The sequence below is a fragment of the Theropithecus gelada genome, chromosome 14 (genome assembly GCF_003255815.1).
Source record: "Theropithecus gelada isolate Dixy chromosome 14, Tgel_1.0, whole genome shotgun sequence".
Lineage (NCBI taxonomy): Eukaryota > Metazoa > Chordata > Mammalia > Primates > Cercopithecidae > Theropithecus > Theropithecus gelada.
The window spans coordinates 267976-273875 of record NC_037682.1 but is presented as its reverse complement, the minus strand read 5'-3'; the positions used below and the strand labels follow the sequence as shown (position 1 = coordinate 273875).

The 5900-nt window shown below is 40.8% G+C and overlaps 1 pseudogene; it reads right to left on the bottom strand.

The window, feature by feature from the left end:
• Positions 1-2: 2 nt before the first annotated feature.
• On the bottom strand, positions 3-710 carry LOC112607321 (annotated as a pseudogene).
• Between the last annotated feature and the right edge of the window lie 5190 nt (positions 711-5900).

Genomic DNA, 5900 nt, shown 5'->3' with positions numbered 1-5900 from the left:
GTTTGAAGAATTTCAGAGGCTATTTCTAGGGCACTTTTGAAAAAACGGTGGCATAATAAATGTTCCTCCAAGTGCATGATGTGGTTCCGTACTCTCTCCTTGAAAGTCATGGCATCTGAGAACCCTAAGAGAATTCTGGGGACATAGGAAAGAGGAGCAGGGCACTGCGCACCTTCTTCAAGATAGTGGCAAAATATTCCCCTGGCGAAGACCACAGAGGGGAGGGAGAGATATTTGGCAACGATTAAGCCACAGGTATCAAAAGGATCCAGAAATACCGCATCAAAAGAACTCTCCTTTAAGTATTCTACTAACTTTTTGTCCTTAAACAAACTCCTGCAATTTGAAAAAAATAAGTCAAAAATGTCATTGTATGAACTCATTAGTAGAGAAAATATACTTTGTACTTGTGCTTTCCATTGAGCCTGGGCAAAAGCCTTGAACTCCCGGTCCAGAACCTCCAGAGTGTATGAAGTTGAATAAGTCTTCACTGTGCAATTCAGTGATCTTCCCAGTTGCCAACTCACCTTTGGTATGACTACGACCACCTCATGCCCCCTGAGAATGAGTTTCTCCACCACCGACCTCATGGAGAACCAGTGGCTCCCATCCATGGGCACTACCAGCAGCTTCCCTGCCTCAGCAAAGCCACAGGCCAGCAGCAGACACACACATAGGGGAAGGGGACTGCTCCACCCTGTGCGAGTCATCAGAGAACTGCAGCCGAACGCAAGCAGCTGGGATTCTAAGCTCCTATGATACAGTAGACAGGAGAAGTACAAGCACAAAACCTGACCCCAATAAAGGGCATGTATTTATCCTTTCATTAAAAAAAAAAAAAAAAAAATCAGTCACTGACAATGATTTACTCAAAAGAACAAGAATACATGAGTAGCCTTTGCTGAGATACCTATTTGTATGTTTTCCAGACAAGAGTAGTTTATGTTCTTTGCCTTGGGGGCAGAACATGCCCTGTGCTGCAATGTGAGTTTAGAAGCAGAAATATTAACCAATGCTTTTGGACCTTGAAGGTTCAGAAAGATAAAGTAAAAGTAAATTTGATTAAAGCTAAAGTTTTAGGAATATGTCCCAAAGCAAAATTTCGATTTTACCTTTACGCAACCAAAAACTCTGTCCAGAAAAGATGGCAACTCATGCTCCAAGTAAAGAAAACAAGGACCTTAGCATTGATCTCCTAACCTCCTAACTTGGGGTTCACCTGTGTCTCTGCAATGTATACACATTGCTGCTTGTCTTCTTCCATTTCCAAACCCTGAGAAGTCTCTAAAATGCTGAAATGAGACTGACAACCCTGCCTCCATGGACCATACCAGGGACTTGATGGAAAGTAATCATCACCTATTTTAATGGCTTTCCAAAGATACATTGCATGCAGTGCGGAGTTGCCCGCCCAGTCCTTGCGCGAGCACTCTGCTGAGCTGCCTCTCAGTGACTGCCCAACTTCCACATTCTAAATATGCCATTACTCCAGTGCCCTCTTTCAGGAAAATGTATACTTGTCCCCCTCAGTCTGCTAAGCACTCCTTGAGGTCAGAGATGATGTCATCTTTGTGTTTTCACCCTCCTTTCACAGTACCCACGCTATGCCTTTGACATAGTTTATATGTTTGTATGTTTGGCTTTACAAATAGGACTGCCCCCATCCATAAACTTGCTAGCCCCCAAGCCTTGAAAGGAAAAGATTAATACCCGCTGCCAGTTTTTTTGTTGTACAAGAAGGCCTCGGCAAGAACACTTTTCTGGATTGGTTCTATCATTGCTTTGTCCCTGAAGTCAGGAAATATCTTGCCAGTGAGAGACTGTCTTTCAAAGTTCTTTTGTTTTGGACAATGCCCCTAGCCACCCAGAACCCACGAGTTCAACACTGAAGGTATCCAAGTGATCTACCTGCTTCCAAACACAACATCTCTAATTCAGCAACAAAAGGTGGGGGACATGGTTTTTCAAGATATGAAACTGGGAGAAATTCAAGAACGAATAGACACCACACCAGAGGACTCAACAGAAGACGACTTGATGGAGATGAGTGCTTTTGAATGAGTACCAGATACTAAAGAAGAAGCCATGCCAGGAAACAAATTCCTATTAAACAGTCTAGTAAAGGCTTCCAATTATTAAGATTACTTTTGACTTATTTTACAACACAAACCCTTCCATGAATGGGCACTGAAACTAAAGCAAATGGGGAAGAAGGATTAGTACTGCATAAAATCATGTTCAAAGAATTGTAAAGGCAAAAAACTCAAATAATAATTATGATGTAATTCGGTAAAGTTACACCAAGTGTACCCGACTCTCCTCCTTCCACCTCCTCCACTTCTTCCCCCTCTGCCACCCCTGAAACAGCAAAACCAACACTCTTCTTCCTCCTTCTCAGTCTACTCAATGGAGGACAATCAACAGGAAGACCTTTATCAAGATCCACTCCCACTTAACGAATACTTAATTTTTTCTTCCTTAAGATTTTCTTAGTAACATTTTCTTTTCTCTAGCTGATTTTATTATAATAATACAGTATATAACACATATAACGTACCAAATATGTGTCAAGAGACTGTTTCTGTTATTGGTAACACATCTAATGTACAGCAGGCGATCAACAGTTAAATTTTTAGGGAGTCAAAAATTCTGTGTGCCAGGCGCGGTGGCTCACACCTGTAGTCCAAGCACTTTGGGAGGCCAAGGTGGGTGTATCACTGGAGGCCAGGAGTTGGAGACCAGGCTGGTCAACATGGTGAAACCTTATCTCTACTAAAAAGGCAAAAAATTAGCTGCGTGTGGTGGTGCATGCCTTTAATCCCAGCTACTCCGGTGGCTGAGGCAGGAGAATCACTTGAACCTGGGAGGTGGAGGTTGCATTGAGCTGAGATCACGCCACTGTACTCTAACCTTGGCAAAAGAGCGCGACTCTGTCTCAAAAATAAAAAACAAAAAGAAACCCAAAAAACCCTTCTATGCTAATTTTCTACTGCTTGGGGGTTGGTACCTCAATCCTCGCATTCTTCAAGGATCAAATGTACTAGCAATGAACAGTTGAAAATTGGAATGAAAACAGCACCTAAATAGCATCAAAAATAAAAAATACTAAGAGATAAATCTGGCAAAAGATGTGAAAGACTGTACACCGAAAATGACAAAACATTGGTGAGAGACCTGAATAAATAGATATGTTCATGAATCAGAAAACTCAAAATCGTTAAAATGTCATTTTTCTTTAGTTGATCTATAAAAGTAATACAACCCCAATCTAAATTCCAGCAAGCTATCTTTTTGTACAAACTGGCAAACTGATTCTGAAATTCATATGGAAATGTAAAAGACCTACAATAACAAAAATGGAGAGCAATTATTACCTAATGTCAAGACTTACTACAAGTATATAGTACTCAAATATTTCACTAACAGATCGTTGGAACAGAATAGAATACCCAGAAATAGAAGCATGAGCAACCAAGTTTTTTCAAAGGTGCAAAGGCAAGTCTGTGAGGAAAAGATCACTCTTCAACAGTTGGGTATCCATTCGCAAGACAGTGGGAAAAGACATTACCCTGTGGTCTTCCTCCTAAAAACCTGTAACCCGTGTTACCATGATCAAAACATTAGACAAATTCAAACTGAGGAACGTTCCATTGAATACCTCCACCGGAATTGCTCAAAACTGACAAAGTAATCAAAACCAAGGAAACTCTGAAAAACTGTCACAGGCTAGAGGAGATGAAACAAATGTGATGAGTAAATGTCATGTGGTATCCTGGATGGGATCCCAGAAAAGAAGAAGGACATTAGGTAAAAATTAATGACATCTGAAGAAAACATAGACTTTGGTTCATTGTAATGTGTCAGTGTTGGTTAATGAGTTGTGATAAATGTGCATAGGTGCTGGAGAGGATGTTGGTGGGATTGTAAACTAGTTCAACAATTGTGGAAGACAGTGTGGCAATTCCTCAAGGATCTAGAACTACAAATACCATTTGACCCAGTGATCCCATTACTGGGTATATACCCAAAGGATTATAAATCATGGTACTATAAAGACACATGCACACATATGTTTATTGTGGCACTATTCACAATAGCAAAGACTTGGAACCAACCCAAATGTCCATCAATGATAGACTGGATTAAGAAAATGTGGCACATACACACCATGGAATACTATGCAGCCATAAAAAAGGATGAGTTCATGTCCTTTGTGGTAACATGGATGAAGCTGGAAACCATCATTCTCAACAAGCTATCGCAAGGACAGAAAACCAAACATTGCATGTTCTCACTCGTCGGGGGGAAATGAACAGTAAGAACACTTGGACACAGGAAGGGAAACATCACACACCAGTGCCTGTCGTGAGTTGGCAGGATGGCGGAGGGATAGCATTAGGAGAAATACCTAATGTAAATGATGAGTTAACGGGTGCAGCAAACCAACACAGCACATGTATACATATGTAACAAACCTGCACATTGTGCACAGGTACCCTAGAACTTAAAGTATAATTTTTAAAGATGTGCATAGTAACCTAACATTTAGCGATAGGCGAAACTGGCAAAAGATATATGGGAATTCTCAGTGCAATTTTTTGCACCCTTGCTTTAAATCTAATTTTATTGTAAAATAAAAAGTTTACTTTAAAAAAGACATCTACAGACTGGTAAATGATAAATATCCAGAATATAAATAATCTTTAAAATTCAATTTTAAAAAATGTTTTTTAATGAGCAAAGATTTGAACAGAGAGTAATCCAAGAAGGTACACAGATGGCAAACAGGCACATGTAAAGACGTTCAAGATAACAAATGATTACGGTGATCAAACTGAGGTTTAATCCACATCCCATTAAAAGAGCTGCAATGAAAAAGACTGACCCTATCAAATGATATAGCTGAGTTATCTGTCCCTACAAAATCAAGTGTTGAAATTTGATCTCTAATGTTGGAAGTGGGGCTTAGTGGGAGGTGTTTGGATGGATCCCTGATGAATGACCTAGTGCCCCCTCCCAGTAATGAGTGAACTTTCCATCTATGAGTTTCAGCAAGAACTGATTGTTAAAAAGAGCCTGGCACCTGCCTCCTTCTTCTCTTGCTTCTCTCTCTCTCCATGTGATCAGCACCCTCCCCCCTCACCTTCTGCTATGAGTGGAAATAGCCTGAGTCTCTCACCTGATGCGGAAGCTGGTGCCATGCTTCTTGTGCTGCCTGAATGAACCACAAGCCAAATAAACATGCTTTCTTTATAAATTAACCAACCTCAGGTATTCCTTTATCGCAATGCAAACGGACTAAGACATCAAGTGTTGGTAAGTATGAAGAGCTGGACCTCTCATATGCTGGTGGTGGGAGGGCACCTTGGTCTGCCGCTTGTAAATATCGTTTAGCAAATTCTCAAAAAGGTAAACATACACCTACCATAGATCACAGCTCTTCCACTGTTGGGGATTTATCCATAAGAATAAAATACTTCCTGTATTGTGTGTATTTTAAAATTTTCCGTATATTTTCGCATCTTGAAAATCCCTATCTGGTAGGGATGCAGCGCACCTCCCTGGGCCAGCCAATTATTAGAGACAGCAAAGAGCCTGCCCTTAGAGCTCAGAGCCCACTGAAATTATTCAAACCAACCAGTGCTAAACTGTTTCCACTGCCCTGCCTCGCCTTTCCTGCAGAAACTCCAGTAGAGCTATGGTCTAGCCTCTAGCCTCACTCCTATTCTTTCTGCCTCCTATATTTCAAGTAAAACAGTGTACAGGGTATTACTTTGCCACAGACACTACTTCTAGTATACAGTAGTCAGGGTTCAATGAGAGAAGTAAAGCTGCTGGGGATCCACATGATGAAGAATTCATCAGAAGCTATGAATATGGAAACACAGTAATGTAAAGAA